The sequence below is a fragment of the Xyrauchen texanus genome, chromosome 24 (genome assembly GCF_025860055.1).
Source record: "Xyrauchen texanus isolate HMW12.3.18 chromosome 24, RBS_HiC_50CHRs, whole genome shotgun sequence".
NCBI lineage: Eukaryota > Metazoa > Chordata > Actinopteri > Cypriniformes > Catostomidae > Xyrauchen > Xyrauchen texanus.
Genome location: NC_068299.1, coordinates 3,669,752 through 3,693,785, shown reverse-complemented (window position 1 = coordinate 3,693,785; position 24,034 = coordinate 3,669,752). Strand labels below are relative to the sequence as shown.

Below are 24,034 nucleotides of genomic sequence, written 5' to 3'. Positions count from 1 at the left end.
TTCTTTATTGTGTTGTGATCTGTTCCTCATATGCAAACAAGAGAATCGATGGCTTATCATGGAGCCAATACGTTTCTTATCAGTCCACAGCAAAAGAGTTTGCCTTAGATGGGCATGGCATTGCTTGAGTCACAGCTTTGGGAACTGAAACTGTGCCTATCATGCACAATCTCAAGGAGGATTCAATAGTAATTATTAAAAGCTTTAAGTTGAAGTTTCTTTTTAATTTAGTCTCCAGTTTCAGACTGATCTCATGGTGAATTCGGAGACAGCAGGTCGAATGTTTTTCTGCTGAAATCGGCCGGTGCTTTCAGAATGTCGAATCCCTGCCAAATACTGAGTTTTTTTTATTTATTTTTTTTAATTATGTATATTTATGTACAATTATGTAAATTATGGCTACAGTCAACAGGAATGCAAAATGTATTTACTCCCTAACCCAAACCTTAACCCTGAACCTAACCACCGGTGGAGTAAAAATCTAATCTCCAAATCAATCACCATTATTTATGTGAACGTAATTACTTCCTAGTTTCCACAGGACCAGAACCCATTTTAATAGTGCTAGAGGGATATGTGAGCACTGTGTAGAGTTGATTTCTGAATGCATGAACTTTCGGAAGTTACAGGTGCTGGTCATATAATTAGAATATCATCAAAAAGTTGATTTATTTCAGTAATTCCATTCAAAAAGTGAAACTTGGATATTATATTCATTCATTACACACAGACTGATATATTTCAAATGTTTATTTCATTTAATTGTGATGATTAAAACTGACAACTAATGAAAATCCCAAATTCAGTATCTTTGAAAATTTGAATATTACTTAAGACCAATACAAAAAAAGGATTTTTAGAAATGTTGGCCAACTGAAAAGTATGAAAATGAAAAGTATGAGCATGTACAGCACTCAATACTTAGTTGGGGCTCCTTTTGCCTGAATTACTGCAGCAATGCGGCGCGGCATGGAGTCGATCAGTCTGTGGCACTGCTCGGGTGTTATGAGAGCCCAGGTTGCTCTGATAGTGGCCTTCAGCTCTTCTGCATTGTTGGGTCTGGCGTATCGCATCTTCCTCTTCACAATACCCCATAGATTTTCTATTGGGTTAAGGTCAGGCGAGTTTGCTGGCCAATTAAGAACAGGGATACCATGGTCCTTAAACCAGGTACTGGTAGCTTTGGCACTGTGTGCAGGTGCCAAGTCCTGTTGGAAAATGAAATCTGCATCTCCATAAAAAATGCGTTGACCTTGGACCTCAGAAAACACAGTGGACCAACACCAGCAGATGACATGGCTCCCCAAACCATCACTGACTGTGGAAACTTTACACTGGACTTCAAGCAACGTGGATTCTGTGCCTCTCCTCTCTTCCTCCAGACTCTGGGACCTTGATTTCCAAAGGAAATGCAAAATGTACTTTCATCAGAGAACATAACTTTGGACCACTCAGCAGCAGTCCAGTCCTTTTTGTGTTCTGACGCTGTGTCTTGTTCAAGAGTGGCTTGACACAAGGAATGCGACAGCTGAAACCCATGTCTTGCATACGTCTGTGCGTGGTGGTCTTGAAGCACTTACTCCAGCTGCAGTCCACTCTTTGTGAATCTCCCCCACATTTTTGAATAGGTTTTGTTTCACAATCCTCTCCAGCGTGCGGTTATCCCCATTGCTTGTACACTTTTTACCCTTTGCCTCTCTATTAATGTGCTTGGACACAGAGCTCTGTGAACAGACAGCCTCTTTAGCAATGACCTTTTGTGTCTTGCCCTCCTTGTGCAAGGTGTCAATGGTCATCTTTTGGACAGCTGTCAAGTCAGCAGTCTTCCCCATGATTGTGTAGCTCTACAGAACTAGACTGAGAGACCATTTAAAGGCCTTTGCAGGTGTTTTGAGTTAATTAGCTGATTAGAGTGTGGCACCCCGTGTCTTCAATATTGAACCTTTTCACAATATTCACATTTTCTAAGATACTGATTTTGGGGTTTTTCATTAGTTGTCAGTTATAATCATCAATTAAAAGGAATGAACACTTGAAATATATCAGTCTGTGTGTAATGAATGAATATAATATCCAAGTTTCACTTTTTGAATGGAATTACTGAAATAAATCAACGTTTTGATGATATGACCAGCACCTGTATATGTCGATTTACTGTGATCATGTTGCCTGTTTCTTGATTTAGATATAATCCTCACAAAATGTAGTTAATGTTTAAAATAAGAAAATCAGGCATTCTTGAAAACCAGTCTAAATATTGTACGCAATTTAGCTTTTCTAAATGTATCTTGGTTTAAAGATGTTTTAGATACTTTTACTGGAAAACAAGACAGATTTAGGGATTAAGAAGATTATTTTTGCAGCCCAAGTCAAAAGAGCCCATCTGCAATTCTCAATATATTTATTTAGTCTCCATTTTCTTGTTTTTAAGCATAATAATCGCTAAATTTTTTTAGATTAATGTTTAAAACACGAAGAAAAGAAATTGCCCAAAAACTTGATTCATGATGAACAAGTCTGACTACTGTATGCAATTTTCTTGTGTCTTGTTTTAAGGATGTTATAAATTATTTTACTGGAAAACAAGATTAATTTGCATAATTAAATAACCCACCTCCAAGTTTAATTTTTTTTGTTTTTCAGCATGATTCTCACTAAATGTAAATAATTAATGTTTAAATAAAGAAAAAAGTATTTGCCGGTGGGGTAAAAAAAAAAAAACTTTATTCAAGATACATTCAAAAACAAGTTTTAATATCTAATGCAATTTTGCTTATCAGGTCATTTTTCTTGCTTTAAAGATGTTTAGATATTTTCACTGAAAACCAAATTATTATTATTATTTCTTTTTTTTTTTTTTGAGGTTATAGAGGCTAACTACACAGTCTGATGTCAAAATGTGTGAAGGTCTGATGATGTGCATGTCATTATCATGCTCCTCAACACCAAAAACAGCAACAGAAGTTTCAAGAAACAGGTGGAAGTGAGGTTTTCCTGTTCCTCACTGGTGTGCTTTGTCTCTCAATCACAGGACCTGTGTGACAGCACACCTCATGACCTGCCTGGAACAAGCTCAATATCTGAGATTTATTCATGGTTGCTGCTCTCCAGAGGATATGTCAGCAGATCTCAGATCAGTTCGGTTCTGCTCCACTAATCTGACACTCATATGACTGCGGCGCTCATCCTGATACTGCACAGAAACGTGTTTGATGCTGTGTCATAGCTGGGCAATAGCTGGGCAACTGAAAGTTAGTGTATTACCAGTCGTAAGCCACAATGACTGACTGCTACAGTCCTTTACCGTAATGATATACCACAAAGAACTTTTAAGGGTCCTGTCATCATTTCCTCTCCACTGTTTTGTTCCAAATCTGTATGATTTTTTCTTCTGTGGAACACAAATGGAGATCTTATGCAGAATGTAAACGCTACTTTTTTCTATATGACAAAAGTGTACGGAGTCCCTTTGAGGACAGGGAGGAAATGTTTTTTTCTGAAACGGTGTTGTGTTCCCTCGCAATAAATGAACTATGATTTTTTTCCTTCAGTAACCATAGTTAAAGAGTACCTATTATGGTTTTTAAAACGTGCCTAATTTTGTTTTAAAGGTCTCATACAATAGATTTACATGCATCAAGGTCAAAAAACACTTTAATTTGCTCATCATTTAAATTGCAGCATCACCTTTTTTACCCAGTGTCAAAAACGACTCGTTCAATGATCCATTCTAAAGCATTCATTCTAAACTCCGCCTTTAAGAGAGCATACTCTGCTCTGATTGGTCAGATGTCCCAGTCTGTTGTGATTGGTCTACCGCTTAGTGTAGTGTTTGAGGGCGGGTCAAAGCTGTTTGCGAGTAGCTAATGAAGACCAGAGGAGGGTTTTTTTGTTACCAAATTACATAGGTTAGTACAGGAAGTAAGTCTGGAATAACTATTGACTCGTTTCAGGTGTTCAGAATCGGTTCTTTCTTTTGGGAGTCAATAACTTCATTTGTCGTGCACTTTGACGACAAATTGACTTTTTTACATTCACAAACAGCTATATAACACACACTACATGAAAGGTAATATTTGAAAAACCATAATAGGTGCTCTTTAAACAATGGGATTTGCATTGGTGTAAAGTAACTAAGTACAAATACTTCATAAATGTACATAAGTAGATTTTTTCAAAATTGGTTCTTACTTGCAACTTTTACTTGGCTACATTTTTTAGCCAAACAAATACTTTTTACTCTGAAACAGACCCTCTTGTTACTCGTTACCCTGATTTAAAAAATGTGTTGCTAATAAACAAAGCACAGTGTTTGACTGACAGCCACTCAACACAGACACTCATGCATGTGCGACCGACCAGCGAGGTCAAGGACTATTGAGAAGGTCTGAATTTAAATAAGCCTAAACGTGCTTCCAAACGCCCATATTAAATGCAATTTATCCTAGCGTTGTGCAAACATGACAGTCTAAGTGTAAAAGTCTTTGGTGCTTTCAACAGGACCGGTAGAACAAGTAGGCTACTGAATAAATTGGATACGTGCGCTGTGACTTAAAGTCAGCTGCTTTCATATGCGTGTGCTGTAAAGAGCACTTGTGTTGAGATGTGACCTGTCCAGGATTTCCCAGGATCGTCCCAGTTTTTGCCGCATGTCCTGGAAACTAAAATTCTGTTCGCAAAATGTCCCAAAATGTGAACATTTTCCTGACGTACTCACCCATGTGAGCACGTGTTTATGTGCACACTATTGAAGAAGAAGACCCTGATCAAATGTGTTCTCCTAAACCACTCTTTAACAATCTTTAGAAAGTCTGATTCATTTTAGTGAACTGGCTCTTCTAAACCGTCCTCTCCTGGTTTGTTTGGAGGATTTATTTATATGAACACTGTTAAAGGTTGATTCTTTTGAGTTTCATGCTGAAGACTCAACGCATTATTTCACATCATCTTATTTGTTGCAGAGTATTTCGTTAAATGCTGCTGTTCAACACTGTTTTTGATTCATTTATTTACCACCGGTGCAGTTACATTTATTTACACATTGGTGAATCTTTTCCAATGCTGTTTAATACTGATAGATATATACTGTGTATATATATATAGATATAGATATAGTTAGGACCTATGGTTAATAGCTTGTAGTGTAACCATTTGTGAAATGTTAGCTTCAACTAAAAATTGCTTGGGGACAGAATAAGTAAATATGATAAACATATACATAGTATATGCAGTGGTGGTGGTGCCACATGGAGTGGTGGTGGTGTAGTGGTCTAAAGCACATAACTGGTAATCAGGTAATCAGAAGGTTGCTGGTTTGATCCCCACAGCCACCACCATTGTGTCCTTGAGCAAGGCACTTAACTCCAGGTTGCTCCGGGGGGATTGTCCCTGTAATAAGTGCACTATAAGTTGCTTTGGATAAAAGCGTCTGCCAAATGCATAAATGTACATAGTAAAATTATTTATATAATTGTCTGAATTAATTTGATGCTGTTCATGTTCATTTCCATGAACTATAGCTTAATATTGGAATAAAATGTCCTGTTGTCATGTCTATGTGTGTTTTTGTTCATGTATTGTTTTCATGTCTTTTATTTTGAATTTAGTTTACTTTCTTGTCTGATCATGCATCTTGTCATGTGATTACCTGTTCCCACCATGTTTCATGTGTTTTGTTCTTATTGGTTCCATAGTTTATTAGGGCCCAAGCACTGAAAGTGTGAGGACCTATTGCATTTACATTTATGCATTTGGCAGACCCTTTTATCCAAAGCGACTTACAGTGCACTTATTACAGGGACAATCCCCCCGGAGCAACCTGGAGTTAAGTGCCTTACTCAAAGACACAATGGTGGTGGCTGTGGGGATCGAACCAGTGACCTTCTGATTACCAGTTATGTGCGTTAGACCACTACGCCACCAAAGATTGTTCTTCTAATTATTATTCCGCTTTTCAAGGTTTTTGGTACTTTTGGGGTAAATAACATGCGTGAAAACTCTTGAAAGTTTGCACACATCAGAGTTGTTGGCCATTAGGGCTTGGCAAAGTTGATGGGGGGGACATGCAGGGGGGCACTCTAGCACCACCTAGAACATGGGCATGTTTGGGGGCTCTGTAGCACATCCCTTTTAAGCTACAGTCACCAAATTTGTACACATATAGATCTCATCAAGCCAGACAACCTTCACGCTGACAGTCATAAGCTCTGCCCAACAGGAAGTTTTGGATTGTTTGAAAAATGCATGCTCTGGAATTCTAAATACTCCTCCCAGGGATTTCATGTTACAGGTACCAAATGTGGGCGACACCATGCCAAGACATCGACGATGCTAAAAAGCTAAATCATTTTTGATATATCGAACGGTGTTGCCATGGCGACGCAATAACTTTACAAAATCGAAATAAGAAGAAAATGTCTCATATCTTCTGCGTGCCTGGTGAATCTACATAAAAATTTAGCCAAATGTTTGTCCATGCAGGCTGATCACATTGATGTGAAATAAATAATATATATATATATATATACACAATTGAGGGACTCATACACAACTATTTCACAAGGTGCAAACATTCACTAATGCTCAAGAAGGCAACACACTACTGTATACATACTATACTTTATGTAAATATCTGTACTGTAGCTTCTAAAGAGCAGTGCTAAATTTATCTCTTATTTGCATAAATTATGAAAGGGGTGTGAACATTGATAAGACAAAAGGGGAATGCAAACTTACGGATCTTCTCAACTATATATACTGTTTATTAAACCTCAGATTAATGTGTTATCAGCTGTCTTCCTTCTGCTTTCTAACTTGTTTCTGAACAACAATCTAAATCGAGCAATGATATGATTTGGTGACTAAAAACAGCCATTTGGCTCCTTAATGTTTCAGTTAAGGAGCCAATGGCTTCTAAGTCATTTTTAAAATCTGGAGACCTGAAGTCAAATCAAGTCTTAGTCAAGGTCTAAGTCAAGTCAAGTCAAGTCTTAGTCAGTGATGGCAGACTTTGAATCAATTGAACCAATTGCTTCGTAAAATGAGTCACAGTTTCAAAGCACACGAAACACTGTACGCTAAGGACATCTGCTGGTCACAGGTGTGTTAATGCAATGAGAAGACACGAGTCATAAGAGCTACAATAATACAATGCATTGGTTATTATTTACTGCCCTGTATTAGTCATATATTTTTCATGGTTGTCTACAATATCCTGAAATAAACAGATCTGAATATGTAGATGTGGCAGAGCGGAGGGCGGGGCCGGGTCGTGATCCTACACACCCGGTCCCGTATTAGGCTAATTATGCCTCCGTGAGGGTTAAAGGTCGACTGCAGAGGATCGTGCGGGAGAGAGAGAGAGAGAGATCGTTTATGGACATGTCCGTCATGTGTGTGTTTATGTTGTCTTTTGAGTTTATCATTAAACTATTATTTATATTGAAAAGCCGGTTCTCGCCGCCTCCTTTCTATTGATCCCTTTACACTGGTGCCGAAGCCCGGGAAGGAGGAGGGATACGGCGTAGTAGAGTTCTTGCCACTACCGTCCACCCCAACGGATCAGCCGCGGCCATATGCCGGGGGACGAGGAGCCAAGCCGCCTGAAAGAGGACTATGGCCGCCTACTGCGAGGGGAGAAGGGGCTCCTAACCGACCGCCTGGAGCGGTCAGGGCCGCTGCCAGGGGCGCAGGAGTCGCCTACCGGCCGCTGAAACGCAGCGGGGTTTAAGACCACCGACCGCGAGCGGGGAGGGGCTCACTGGCGACCGCCTGGAGCTGGAGAACTGCTGCCAGGGGCGGGGGAGACCCCTTCTGTTTCCCGAGAGCGCGGCGGGGCGTTCCGTCCGCCAGGGGCTGGAGGACTGCCTCTGATCCGCCTGGAGAGGCGCGGCTGTCATCCGATAGGGGGTGGAGGAGTGGCCGAGGAACAAGCTGTGGCGTATCGGAGAACTGGCGAGTTTTATTTTTTTTTTCATCTCTCTCCTCTCTCTCTCTCTCTCTCTCTCTCTCACTGTCACTCTGCGTTAAATTTTATGTTTAAATGTTTTTATTTGATATTTAAGCAGATGATCATTTGTAACTACACCTTTTATATACAAACAAATACAAATTACATCCTAACAAATATGTATGAACAAAAATAAATAAAAATAAATAATCCAACCCCACCCAAAAACTCAACCCAAAGGTGCTACCCAGTGGTAAAAGCATGTCATGAAGGCATAGTAAACATTAATCACTAGCTTGCAGAAAAGAAATAAAAGGTGACCAAATTTTTTCAAATAACAAAATCTTGTTTTTTAGAGCACACCTAATTCTTTCTAAATGTAGTGTACCAGTCAACTCTGTCAGCCATAGTTTAATCGTTGGAACTTCCTTTTTCTTCCAAAACAAAAGAATAAGTTTTTTTTAGCAGAAATTAAACCATATGAAACAAAATGTTGTTGTACCAGTGTAAGTCTCAAAAACTCTTCAGAGACTCCAAATATAATTAATATAGGATCTAGTTCAAATCGTATGTCCAATGTATCTGAAAAAACCTGGAAAATCTTCTTCCAGAAACTTTGTAATTTTGGACAAATTACATAGCAATGAGACATTTGGCATCTAAAATTTGACATTTGTCACATAATGGAGACACTTCTGGGAATATTTTGTTCAGTTTACACTTGGAATAATGAAGCCTATGAAGCACTTTAAACTAAATAAGACAATGCCTTGCATTAATGGAACATCTGTGGACAATCCTTTTAAAGATTTTACAGTATCTGATATTTCTTTAATAGTAATTTCTGCACCTAACTCGTCAACTTGTTCTTGATTTAATGAGGGAAGATTCTGTTGGATCTATACTTCCTTAAGATGAGTGTAGTGCCTCATAAAGGGAACCTACTATTTATATCCCTAGAGGAAGTGAGAATTTCTCCTGTGTCTAATTTTGTACGTTCAGATATTATATTACGTAGTTGTTGAGCTAAAAATTTCTGAGGTTTATCACCGAATTCAAAGTATTTTTGCTTTACATTCAGAAAGGATTTTGAAATTTTAGAAGAGAGAATTTGATTCAATTTGTATTTAAGTGCACAAATTTCTTTATATTTTTCAATACATGGATGTTTAACATTTTCAATATCTAATTCTCGAATTTTAATTTCCAATACCTCTAATCCCGCTCTACTTCTTTTTCTTTGAGATGCTTGATAGGAGATAATACAACCCCTAATGTATGCTTTAAATGTGTCCCATATCACCACTATAGACATGTCAGGTTTGTCATTGAACTCGAAAAAGGAGTTTATCTCCTGTTTCAAGTCATTGATAAAGACTTTATTTGTAAGTAAATGAGAATTAAGCCTCCAATTTCTTTGTGGTTTCTCCATATTATCTATTTTAATAGAAAAAGTCACTGGACTATGATCGGAGATAACAATATTAGGATATTTAGCCGTACAGACCTGGGGCAAAAGTTTACCATCCAGAATAAAATAATCTATTCGGGTGTAGACATTATGGACTTGAGAATGAAAAGAGTATTCCCTGTCCGTCGGATAGAGAATTCTCCACACATCAAACATATTAGAATTGCTTATATATGTGTGGCAGCGGGGGCGTGGTCAAGCGCCCGTCCGGGAGAGAAAAGCGGTAAGGGCGCTTACACCTGAGCTAAATTATGTCTAACACCTGTGTCTAATTTCAGTAAGCATGGGGAGAGCGGCATAAAAGAGCAGCAGCGACAGAGCCTCGGGAAGAGAGAGAATGACAAGGGAACCCAGTGTTCCCACGAAAGACAGCATTGTGTACCCTGTAGAAAGAATAAAAACCATGTTACCTGAAGAAGTTTTCCTTTCCCCTAGGTGACCTGCCATGGGATTATAATGAGCCACCTGGAAAACCATTTCCCGGCGGCTCCGTGGAATCAACAATTGTGACACATTCTCTTTTGTTTGAGTGTCCTGCGTCACTCTATATAACCGGTCATTTATAATGGAAAAATAAGGGTATGAAATGGCGATGCCCGGCCGGAGTTTTTGACCATCAATTACGCTCACTTGGTCAAAGGCGTGCTTGAGGGTTTCGCCCCACGACTGCTCCAAAGGGAAGTCCCCCTCCGGGAATTCCCTGAGAGGAGGGGCGATAACCTCGCCCCTTCCCTCGTCATTCTGACTGGAAGCCGTCGAGGACGGCCCCGCCCGCCTCCCCTGCCAACGCATCGCACATCGCGACACCTCCCTATTTTAGTGCAGGACCCATCCGCACAAATTCCCTTAATATTTTCTTAAAGCCCGCCAATCAGTCCCCAAAATCAGCGGATGAGTGAGGCGGAACTAACCGCCGCCTCCAAGCTATGTTTTTCCCCGAATTTTAGCAGCAAGGTCACCATAGGATACTTGTGAACATCCCCATGCACACACCTCACCCTCACCAGCTTAGCTGTGCCCAAAGCCCGGGTTGAACCAAGCGTTGGTGGATGGTGGTCTGATTACACCCTGTATCCAGCAATGCTTGGTAAGTACCCCCTTGATCCTTACCGAAACCGGCACGCTCCAGCCCGATCGGGGCAGTCTGCTGGATATCGGGGACCCAGCACCACCGCCCCACCTCCATCAGCGGACACTGATCCCGGAAGTGGCTCGGGTCTCCGCGATCTCCAGCAGGCCGCCCAGGCGCTACGCCTGTACCTGCGGCGGCGGGCTCCCACCTGAGGGGAGAGTGGCTGAAGGTTGGGGAAGGGAGTGTGTTGCTTCCCACGGCCGGGAAGCTGGTCTCGGGGCCTCCCGCCCACGTGGGGCAGGAACGGGACCTGGAGAGAAAACAGAACGGGGAGGCAGAAAGGAAGGGGAGGGAACAGGGGAACATACAGGGGAAGGGGGAAGAGAGGGAGAGAGAGAGAGCTCCTCCGCCCTCGGGATCTCCGCCATGTGGTCCTCCGTAAGCCGGACGGCTGCCTCCAGCGACGCCGGGCGGTGGCACTGGACCCACTCTGCCATTCTCCTAGGCAAGCGTTGGCCAAACTGCTCCAGCACCACCTGGTCGATGATTCCCTCGACGTCGCGGTCCCCCACTAGCAGCCACCTCCGGCAGGCGTCCCGGAGCCGTTGAGCGAAGGCAAACGGGCGGTCGGAAGTCTCTAGCCTCATGCTTCGGAAGAGCTGGCGATTCTCCTCCGGGCTCCGACCAACCCGTTGCAGGATGGCTCTCTTCAGATCCGCATAGGCCAGGAGGTTCGCCGCCGGCAGTTATTGCGCCGCTAGCTGGGCTTCCCCGGACAGAAGAGGAATGAGGCGAGCTGCCCATTGATCGTGCGGCCAGCCCCAGATCTCGGCGGAAGAGATCCAGGAACGCTTCCGGATCGTCTGCCTCCCCCATCTTTTGTAACGCTGGGCGGGGCAACAAGGCACGGGGTCCGGGTCGGCTGTAGCGGGCGCCTCCTGGCTCAGAAGACTCGGATCGCATGTCGGTCCTCTGCTTGAGCCTGCATGATCGCAAAGAATCGGCGATCCTGGTCCTGCCGGAGCTCAAGCAGGGATTGTTGGTGGCTCTGATGTAATGCAGGGGGGATAATGCAGGTAATGCCAACTGGGAGGACTCTACGGGGCGATCACCTTCCATCGTCTCGGGAACGAACAGAGCGGAAAAATAACAAAAAATAAATAAATATATATATATATATTTCGTCCCGGGTTTCGGTACCAGTGTGGAACGCTCTTGCTCTGAGAGAGGGAAAACACAGGAAAACTTCTTCAGGTAACAGGGTTTTTATTCTTTCTACAGGGTACACAATGCTGTCTTTCGTGGGAACACTGGGTTCCCTTGTCATTCTCTCTCTTCCCGAGGCTCTGTCGCTGCTGCTCTTTTATGCCACTCTCCCCATGCTTACTGAAATTAGACACAGGTGTTAGACATAAATTAGCTCAGGTGTAAGCGCCCTTACCGCTTTTCTCTCGAACGGCGCTTGACCACGCCCCCGCTGCCACAATATGCATTCAAAAATTTACTGGAATTGGAACTAAGTATTTTTGTGGAGGAGGATTTGTCCAAATACGGGACTAGGACACAATTAAAATCACCCCAATTATGAGATTTGTATCTGAAATACCAGGAATTAGGTCAAACAGTTTTTTAAAAAGTTTGGTCCGTAAACATTGACTAATGTCAATGGCACAGAAAATACTTCTATATTATATAGATAGCTATGGATAGCTGTGCCTCTAGATTTGGCCGAGAAATTTGAATGATATATTTGTCCAATCCACTTCCACCTCAGTCTAACGTGGGCAGAGCGTTTCAAATGAGTCTCTTGCAGGAACATAATATCCGGAGACAGTGATTTTAAATGAGATAGTATTTTCCCCCTCTTAACTGGTTCATTCAGCCCTTTAACATTCCAAGTTGAAAAATTTAGTGAAGCCCCTTTTGCATTTAGATTATTAGACATAGACAGTGATTATAACAGACATCCTAATCTGCTCCGACCAATTACCTACACACTGGAAGTTGTTACCATGGAAACCTCTAGCACCGACCCACCCTCCCAACAAAACATTAAATAACAGAACATGTTTAGCTGTTACAGGAACAAATGTACAGCACAACTTTCCGTGAAGTTGAAGGCAAGAAAAGCGTAAACTAAAAAATAAAACATAGAAAAGAAAAGCCCACTTCCGTATATTACCATCAAAGACTTCACAAAGGTCCAGCATCTAGTCCGCTAAATAAAAGAAACGTCCAACAAAACAACAGGAATTCTTCTCGAGATCTTATTTAACCTCCACTTTACTGCCCCAAACTGTTCGATTGCAAATTTCCATGCTTCGTTCGCATCTGTGAAAAGTTTCTCTCCCTTGCTGTATGTCACCCGCAGCTTCGCAGGATAAAGAATGCCAAACTTCACACCGGGTTTATCCCGAAGGATCTGTCGTACTCTGGCAAAGGCTGCTCGCTGTTTGACCACGGCCGAAGGGTAGTCTCTGAAGATCTGGATGGATCGACCGTTAAAAGTTAACTTTCTTTGTGATGACACTTTGCGCATGATGTTTTCCATGATATGACCATGATGCACTCGAGCGATGAACTGTCGTGGCGGGTCACTGTCCTCCGGTCGGGAGCGTAGAGCTCGGTGCGCTCGGTCCAGAACAGGAAGTTCATCTAGTCCAAGTACCTCCATGAGCAGCTTAGCTACGAATTCTCTGGCACTCTGACCGCTTTCCAATCCTTCTCGGACGGAGCGCCCCGCCGTGTTTTTGTGGACGGTAAGGGTCTCCCCCGCCCCAGGTAACCACTCCAGGCGGTTGGTTGGGAGCCCCTCCTCCCCTCGCAGTCGGCGACTGTTCCTCCGCTCCCAGGCAGATGGCAGCGACTGCTCCTTTGGGGTGAATGGTAGCGCTGAGTACTCCACTACGGCACATCCCTCCTCCTTCCCGGATTTCTGGACCAGTGTAAAGGGGTTAAAGGTAAAGGACGAGGTGAACCGGCTTGACGATATAAATTATATTTTAATTATAAACTGAACCAAAAAGACAAAAAAGAATCTCTCTCTCTGTCGTACTGTCGTCTTTGGTCAGCCTTTATCCCTCTCGAGGCTTAATTAGCCTGATTAGGGGCCGGGTGTGCGTAATCACGACCCGGCCCCCGCCCTCCGCCCTGCCACAGCTTGCTTCCCTCGAGGAATGATCAGATGTTATTTTATAACAAGACAATGCTCATGCCCACACTGCAAATACCATCAACAAGTGGCTTGAGAACAAGTCCATCAGGCTCATGCTTTGGCATGGTCAGAGTCCAGATTTGAACCCTATAGAGAATATTTGGTGCCATCAACATTGAGTGAAACTACATTGACTCTTCTTTCTGTAAAAAGTTGTCCACAAGTTTACCCACAAGGCTTAAGCATTTAAAGAAATCAAAGGGAAAAACTTACTTTATCTAGTTTTCAGTTCATGTTAATTCCCTGGCCAATGACTTGTTTAAGACCATTAAAGCTTGAGCTTGGCCTAACATTTTACATGTCAGCCATGAAATCATGTGACTTATTGAGGACAGTGTGCTATATGTTTCTAAATGACAATAAAACAGATTAAAAATCCCATAGACTTGCATTCAAATATGGACTTGAGCCATATCTAGAGACCAGAATATCATAAATATTTGGAGGTGGGCTCTTTTGACCTGGTGTGGTAAGCAACCACCTAGAACACCCTAACAACATGTCGGAGACTTTTGCACAAGCAAGCACCACTCAGATTTTCTTTAGAAAATACAGTTTAAAAATGTACTTTTCTTATTTGTTTACCTGTTGTTTATAGTGTTGGCCCTCCATTCTGTGAGAAAGAGTTACTTTGGACCTCTGTCTCAGAGGCCACAGAAACAGTGACACAAACATAAGGGATGCATTTTTCTGCAGTTCAAACTTTTTCCAGACACGTGGTCAAGAATGGCATCCTCTAAAATCTCACTATGATGATGAAAGATCAGCTTATTGTCTTTAAGTGGCCTCAAAGCTGCCACTGCAGTATCTGAGAAGTTTCCATTGGAACCGACTGATGAGTCAAAAGGCTAAAAGAGTGTCATGTACCAGAGAAAGCTCAAACATAGCTTCATACATACCTTGGCTAGCAGGGCACGGTCGCCTTTGACTTGGCATTCTTGAATGGCCCGAGAGAACTGCTCTAATGTCACTATTAAAACAAAAAAGTAGAGAAATTCAGAATATAACAGTGAAGTTAGAATGGGGTTCTGCATTAAATTGAGTTCACCAAAAATGAGATGTTGAGAGGCAGAATGTTAGTCTTGTTTTATGGGAAAAAGATATAATTAAAGTGAATGTGACTGAGACTAACATGTATTTATTATATCCCCTAAAGCTCACTTATAATGTTAGTAAAGTTTTCTTGCACCAAAAAAAACCAACCCATGTGACAAAACAACATGGTGCTGATCACAGTAAAGTTTGTCTAGGAGAAATGCCAACATAACTGCATCTGCTAAGAAACCTAATAAAGTTTTTACATTGAAACCTATTTGAGTCAAAAAGATAACACTTTCTTGTTTCCTCCGATATGTCATTTTTCAAATTTGAGTGATTTATAGCGAAACGGCATGCTGTTAAACACAATGACCACTATAGTGGACAATAGCGCTATTACTCATTAGAAATCATATATTAACTGTGCATTTTCACATTGAGGAAAAAAAGGTTGCTTTCCATGGCTTCATATGGAGTTAGGATAATAAGGTGCATTTAAAACTGTTCTGAGACCAGTGCAGAGAGACAGCACACTTGAGGTTAAGTCATTCACTAAATAGGGAGCAAGGGAGCATGCTATAGCTTTCTATGCAGCTAAGTGCATTCACTCCTAAAATCTGATCAAAAGTTCAATTCAGGCTGCAGATGATGTTTGGACCACTCAACATGTTTTGCCGACATGGGACAATGATAATCAGTACATAGATTCAGAATTAATATTTATTTATTTTACAATGGTTGGTAGTGATTGGATGATGCTGGTCATTACTTTGAATCAGAATTAATTATGTTAATTTCTGATTGGTAAAATGCTTCAGCACTGGCTATGGTTTGTTTGACAACGCAGTGAGAGAACATTAAGATGTTGTTGTCAAATAATATTTATTTGTGCAGTTTTTTTTTATTTGTGCTTTTCCCAATACACATTGCTCCAAAGCAGCAATATAGAAAATCAGCTGAGATGTCTGTAACGTCTCAAAAACGTGAATAATCAACACTCCTGGAAACATAAAGAATTTGATCAAAAAAAAATTAACTTTCTATAGCTTGGTATTATTTTACATTTCACAACTTAGTCCTGCTGTCCACATATAAGGACATACATTTTTAGGAAAACTATTTGCCCTAGATTTTTTTTTTTTTTTTTGCTTGTTTATTCGGTGCTACTAGTTACAAATCAAAAAAGGGAAATTGAAAAGTTTCCCTTTCTGGTAAGTGTTAAATATAGGTGTCAAAATACTTTTTGGGGCCATCTTTGATCTTTGAAATATATTTATATGTATATTTTTAAAACTGAACTAGCTATGTAGACTAAAGTGTTGGCTATTTGCTTATTATTACATTCTTAGTAGGGCTGTCGATTTAATGCGTTAATTCAGTGCGATTCATTTTACAAAAAATAACGCATTAAAAAAATGCTCAAGGAGGTGTGGCGTAGTGGGCTAAAGCGCTGAGCTGGTAATCAGAAGGTTGCTGGATCGATCCCCACAGCCACCACCATTGTGTCCTTGAGCAAGGCAAGGAGAGTTGTCCTGTAATAAGTGCTCTGTAAATGCTAAATGCATAAATGCCCCCGGACCATAATAGGGAAGATTCCTGAGAAATGCAAGTTTGTAGTACCACCTGTTTACTCCAGAGGGCAGTAAGTGAAACTTCAGCTGTATGAGCAACACACAGTTTATACAGTGAAGAAAAAACTTCAGCAGAACAACAAAAACATGCGTTACGTTCTTGCGTTCAAAACACTTGAAGGAGTGCAAATCCAAACTAAGAGATCTCAAGATGTGTTTAAAGATTGAGTATTAAACTATATTTAACTTGACACAGAGACCTAAACATTTTACGCGACACAAGCATGTCTGACGCAGGTGTAGATTGACGGTCCTTAAACAAGCCCTCATAATAAATCTCCAACTGATTGATAAATTCTCTTGTGTAATGGATTACTGTGAACTGTGTGTCAATGATTGACTTATGATCAATAATATGGTAATAAACAATACATTGTATTCTAAAGCCGCTTTTTGTCTTATCAATGATTAAATCTTCTGCCACAAGACTGTAATGCATTTTAATTATCTGAATATTTTATTATATATATATATATCATTTTTAAATATTTAAAGATAACTATGTATAATTATATATTGATATAAATATGTATAATCATTATATATTGAATTATTGTTATATGAGGGGCTTTCTCAGCAAATATTTGTATATGCGATTAATCAAGATTAATTAATCGGGACACAATCAATTGACAGCCCTAATTCTTAGTAACTCTTAATTCGTGATTTTGGAGGTATTGAACAATGAAATGTATATTCTGTGACTGCTGTCATGTTTTATAATAAATATTACAGTATATATGAATGTCATAATTGAAAGACAAGACTAAAGCTCTTGTGTGAGGTGTAAAAAAAAAAGCCCACATCGTAATGTTATCAGCGCCATCTGACAGAAAATTAGAGCATGTTCTCTGGGTGTGTGTGTGTGTGTGTGTATATATATATATTTATATATAAAGTGTGTGGGAGGAGGGTGAGAGAATGGAAATTTGCTATCAGGGGAGGAAAAAATATCTAGACACAAAACCATGCAAACACGTGGAAATGCACTTGCACATCAGAGGCTGTGCATGCACAATATGTTTTGTTGCGTACAGAGTGGAAAATTATATTAGAAAGTGAAGAGAGATTTGCAAGTGGCAACCCGATACAATACCGAAATGAATTATTGCACTATAGTAAACAAAAGTGGCCTTAAAACAAAAGAAAATCTCGGTAGCCTATAACTCACTGCACAAAAACATGTCCTCATTGCGAGTGCCTTGAAAAGAGTGGGAACCCCGTCTGTCCAAACATAACAGTGTTGCAAAACACGAGAGCTCATAGATTTGAATTTGAGAAATTGTACAATAAATATTTGTACACGTAGGTCATACACATTAAAAAAGTAAAAGTTTGCTTTGACTTATTCTGTGTATTTGTGTCCAAAGATGAGATCCACACACCCCATTTTCATTTGATGTCTCTTTTAAAATCTTTCTGTTATTTACAGTCAGTTGGTGCTCAAAATGTAAAACAATCAACATTGATCATAAAACCATACATTGATCATCATCATGCATTGCACGGAAAATGGTAAAAAAACACTGTTTAATTCTCCACTGTTAATGTGCGCTGAGCTCCTTCATCCGCAAACCCTTGCTTGCCGAGCTGCCGGTTCTCTTAAAGAGACAGTACCAATTTAGCGCATGCTATACATATCAATGTAAACTTAATTTAAATCGTGCAAGTGCATGTAAACAAAGATGTAACAAAATGAATTAATGTAGTAAGTGTAATAAATTATACATCTGAACCTTTTTGGACTGGCCCCATTCACTTCCATTGTAAATGTCTTGCTGTCACTGATTTTTTTATTTAATTTTTTTAAACAAATGAGGGATGATTCGAAATTATAATTTTTTTGGTAATCAACATTATTCCACATATTCTGTCAATTGAGCTTAATGTGTATTGGCAAATGTATTGAGTGTTATATGTACTGTACATATGCACATGTACATTCATGCAAACCTAAGTAACAACATTGGCTGCAAATAACATACATAAACGTTGAAGACCGACTTCCTCAATCTCTCACCTCTATGTATGTGTGCCATCGCCAAAGTGGTCACATGATGTAGACAAGAGTTCCAGGCCCTAAATGTTTTTTTTCTACCTGTCCAAGTGAACAAAATAATGCTCAATGGTCTATATGGGTGTACATAAGTCTTTGAAATGCAATGCCTTGTATAATAATAAGAAATAAAGAGAAATACAGCTGACACAGTAAGAGCTATAACATATATATGCATAACATAACTTAGATAATATGACTTTTGATTGCAGATTTTACAATCTATGCAAATCTGAGCACAGTTTCAGATGAATTACACAATTCAGTCATCATTAATTTGTCTTTTGAAACCTGTATGACTTACTTTCCTCTGTGGAACACAAAACGAGATGCTAGACACAATGTTAAGGGCTGACAGCCTCAGTCGCCATTCACTTGCATTAAAAAAAGATGCAATGAAAGTGAATGGTGACTGAGATTGAACATTCCGCTTAACATCTCTTTTTGTCATACATATTTGGAAACAACATGAGGGTAAGTAAATGATGAATAGTCCAGCCTTATCTCATGGAAACTGCGTAACATTTTTGCGAAATTATTTGACATGGTTCACTACACGTATCACGGCAGTTGCAAGACAAAACAGACCTCTCTACCTCTCTAGCCTTAAACCTAACCTAACAGATAGTGTTATAAAAAGCAACTGTTACATGTAAAACGCAATTGCTTAAGCAACCATGTAATTTTGTAATGCTTCTATGACCCTTTCGGCTCACGTGTCGACTCGTGTGCTCTTCAGGACTCGTATCCCAGTCCTTTGCATTGCAAGTGTAATGCTCAATCAGTTGAGCTTCTGTGCATTTTCAATGTGTTCAAAGGAGCTTGTAAATGTAGTATTGCAAGCATTAAAATGTATCACTTCACAAGTCATTCGCTATAGTAAAAGTGTTTCGATGTCATAGCACTGTGTGAGGAACAGGGTGAAAAAGTATGTGTTTATTAACTGATAATCTGCCGTTTTACTCTGGATTTGTGTGAAAGGGAATAAAAGTCATTGTTGTAGCAGCAGCACCTCTAGTGTTCGTTTCATAAGGACACTGCAGCGATAGATACAGTACGTATAGGTATATTAACGTGAATCTGTAAGACCAGTTTGTTGTAGTCAATCACAATTGAATTAAGGCATTTTGCAGTTAAAGTCACACTTCAGTATCTTCAACTTCAACAAGTCACGCAATCTGCCACAAGTTTAAAATAAACTGCAGTAAAAGCCCAGAGAGGAAATAGTGTTTGTTTTCAGTTGTTTTGCGAGGGGCCCATAGACCCCACTGACCTTAGCGTAAAGTCGACTAGCTAGACTGTGTTGTAACACCCTTTCCCTGTAGCTCACAGCCTTCAGCAAGAACATCAGGTCTCCCACTTTGTCCACGCTGAAGCCAAGAAAGCTGAAACAACACAGAGATGCCAAAAGAAATACAAATGAACTCACTCAGACAAAGACGTACTGTATACAGTCACAGACCCACTATCAAAATCACATCTAGAAAAATAAAAACGGATTCTATTCAAGCTCGGAGCAAATCATGATCACCAGTTTAGGTTAATATACTGTGAACAGCAAGCCAGAAAACAAGTACACCTCGCAAATTTTCCTCTTAGGCGAAATTGCTAAATTGGTGACAAATTGTGGCGTAAACACAACCGAGGGCAGGCAGATTTCTAAAGGTTGAATGTTTGGTGTGTGGCAGTTCTGAAGGGCTAAACAGAGAGAAGATATTGGAAACAAATCTTCTAAGCGATCCGGTGCTAAAAAGGATTCAGAGATTAAATAAGGCCATTCAAGCCTCTCGCTTTCGTTTTGCTAAGTTATTTAAAATCGATCTATCCGCTGCAGTTTTACCTGGTTCTGAGGCTGTATGTGGCTGAGGTGGCGCAGTTTTGGATCATTCCCATCACCAAGTTGTTCCCCATCTGTTTGGTGTGCTGGGTCAGCAGCTCTCGTACCACCACCTGCACACATACAACAACGTAAGACTGTGGCGTCTCAATTACAAAATGAACGTTAAATTGAACACCTCCGTTACACCATAAGGTGAAAATATCTTGCCTAATCCTGCAGTTACTGAAATGCTTTTAGTCCAATTACGTGACTTAAAATATACTGATTGTAGAAAAAAATCTTACAAGAGCGACTTGAAAATTTGGGATATAAAGTAATAAAAGGGATAGTTCAAAAAAAGTTAAATTCTCTCATCATTTACTCACTCTCATGCCATCCTAGATGTGTATGACTTTCTTTCTTCTGCAGAACATAAATTAAGATTTTTTGAAGAATATCTCAGCTCTGTAGGTCCATGCAATGCAAGTGAATGGTGATCAGACCTTTGTAGCTCCAAAAATCACACAAAGGAAATATAGAAGTAATCCATATGACTCCAGAGGTTACATCTATATATTCAGAAGCGATATAAAAGAGGTGGGCGAGAAACAATATTTAAGTAATTTTCTTACTCTTAATCTGAAAGTCACATGAGGTGCCTGTTGAGTTTCACTTTGACATCTGAAAGTGAAAGTTAAAGTGGAGATTTAGAGTAAAAAATTACTGTTTTGTTTCTCACCCACACCTATAACAGTATAATCACTTCTGACGACATGGAAGTCATATGGATTACTTTTATGTTTCCTTTATGTAATTTCTGGAGCTTTAAAGGTCTGGTCACCATTCACTTGCATTGTATGGACCTACAGAGCTGAAATATTCTTCTAAAAATCTTCATTTGTGTTCTGCTGAAGAAAGAAATTCATTCACATCAGGGATGGCATGAGAGTGAGTAAATGATGAGAGGATTTTCATTTTTGGGTGAACTATTCCTTTAAGTAAACATACTTCATTACTATAATTTTGTATTGTTACTGTTATTTAAGGCAAAACTGTCCTTTACTTGAAAAATGCATATTTGTACACTTAATTACATTAATGAGGGGGAAAAAACAGACTTAATACTCAAAAATGTCATATAGATCATCAAAGTTGAAAGTTCTCGATGCACATTTCATAGGTCATCATTGCTTAAAGAAATATTTCAGGTTCAATTCAAGTTAAGATCTGTCGACAGCATTTGTGACATAATGTTGATTATAACAGAAAATCATTTTGACTCGTCCCTCCCTTTCTTTATAAAAAGTAAAAAGTGAGGTTACAGTGCGGCACTCACAATGGAAGTCAATGGGGCCAGTTCTTGGAGGGTTTAAAGACAGAAATGTAATGCTTATACTTTTATAAAGAAGCACTTAAATGAATTCTTCTGTTATAAATCGTGTATTATTTGAGCTGAAAAGTTATTTAAATAAAGCTGACCGCTGACTGCATGAAGCGTCATTCCAAACTCAATTTTCCGATGAAAAAAGTACATCATCTGGGTACTCGTAGTACACTTCTTTTTGTTTCATTTTCAGTGTAAACATAGGCTACTACTTGCACTACTTACACTACAATCTGGCATAGAATAGATTAGTGCAGAAGTGTGTGATTTGGGACGCATATATAGAAACGTGTACAGACCACTTTAAGACACTGAGCTACTCCACCCTGTCTTTACTGTAAAGGAGTCTCCTAATGGAAAGAAGAACCTCCCTTTAGTCATTAGCATGTCTCCTGGGATTACACAATCTGCACATCACACTTTAAACAGCAGAAAGAGCGTAAATGACTTGTGAAATGAACGTTGTGTATGTTTCTGCCCTACTCACCCTAACTATGCCAAAACTTCAAATAACCCCTTTTACTCCTGTCTTCACATCTGCACAGACCACTTCTGCATTCTATTAAACAATTATCTCAGAGTAAGCACATTGGACACACTCTTTCAGGAAAGAGTCATCTGTATGACATTTAGAGCTGAATTTCCTCATGAGATGTGATACTGAAATCTCTTAATAACTTCATAAATCTGGTGTTAATCTGAGTCAAAGTGTAGCTGCCTGGCAGAGCCTTGCACCATTCTTGTGACTTTCCTCTTTGAATCCTCATTAACAGCTACAATAATTCTCACATGCCCTCATGTCTTCATATGCCGTTTTATTTAAAAAAATGTTTAGCTTGAAGCACACTTATGTAATTAAATAAAAGTTCTCACTATGATAGCAAAAAATAAAAAATAATAATAATAATAATTAAATGATGCTTTGAAATGGTCAGCATTGTGATTTTAAAGGGATAGTTTATCCAAAAAGGAAACATTTTGGTCATCATTTACTCACCCTCATTTCGTTCCAAACTTGTATGCCAAAGAATGAGCTTTCGAGTTTCAAACAAGGCACAAAAGCATCATAAATTTGCCCATGCGTTATATATAAATCTTCTAAAGCCAAACGATAGCTTTGTATGTGGAAAGGACTGAAATTTAAGTCTTTATTCTCTATAAATCTTGACATCTGCCCTAGCTCTCCATGGCACGTTTGTATGAGTAGCAACAATGTTCACTTCATGAACGAATCCTTCTTTTAAGTATGATCTTTGAAATGAATCCAATTGAATCGATTGATCCCGTACACAAAACTACTTTGAACGATTCATTCACGAGTCAGACGAGTCCAGTTCTCAATTTCAACTTGCTGACTCTCATCTGGGCCCGTATTCACCAAAAACATGAGACTTCGGTGTTCCCCTGACACACTTGAGCATATACGCACATGCGCACTCTTCAAAAAGATATTAACGCCATTTATGTGCTATCATAAAAAAGCCATGTTCTCAGACAGAAACGGTGTGTGATAAAGCGTTCCCTTTACAAAAGGCTTCACTACGATGTTGCGCTGCTAAGCGCTAGGGGAACAGCTCTTGCTGTGAGCCAAGCTGAAATAATGTGTGAAACACGTCAATGAACATTGACCGGAATTTATAGCCTCGGCAGATGTAATTATTAGATGCACCTGCGGCCAGGCTATAAATGGACACGTCACCAGGTGTCGTCAGAAACTCTTTTTTCAGAGCGATTCTGTTTCTGTGTGTTTCACACACGCTGTCAAAACTTTCTTTCCTCTGTTAGGAGATAGAATCAGACAGTGTGCAGTGAACGTTGTTCTTTTCTCTTCTGTTTGGAAAATATATATATATATATATATATATATATATATTTCTAAAAAAAGAGAGAATGACTGAAAGCAAACGGTGCGTGTTCCCCTCTTCTCGCTCTATAGCTGAAGACGACACACATCAGTTTTTGCTGTTTGTTTGGGGGTAAGAGCAGGGTGGGTGCGAGCACTGTGATTTGCTTTAACAGGCAGAGTGCGTCGTGCTCGCCTCGCTTGCTACCGGGAGTCAGCACTCTCGAATGGATTTGGTTGAGGAGCAAGAGACGGGTTGATCCCTTTCTCTCACTCGCTCCCCAAACCCAGCTGTTCCTTCACATGATCTCGACGCTTCTTCGGATCATGAGGTGGATCGCGATTTTCTTCCCGCCTCCGAGCTTTCCGTCTGCGAAAAAAAACCTACGGAGGAATTGCTCAATGTTGTTACTCGTGCGGTTGCCAGATTGGTCATGGCCACGCGAAAAAGAGACCCCCCAAACGCTCCAAATTAGGAGATAGATTTTATCTTCCAGTCTAAGAAAGGGAACGCCTCATGGGTTCCTTCCCTTCTTTGATAACCTCCATGAAGAGCTT

General features: G+C 40.1%; 1 pseudogene; it reads right to left on the bottom strand.

The window, feature by feature from the left end:
- The window catches only part of LOC127617548 (acyl-coenzyme A oxidase-like protein), a 71,852-nt pseudogene that overhangs the window by 18,287 nt on the left and 29,531 nt on the right, over nucleotides 1-24,034 (bottom strand).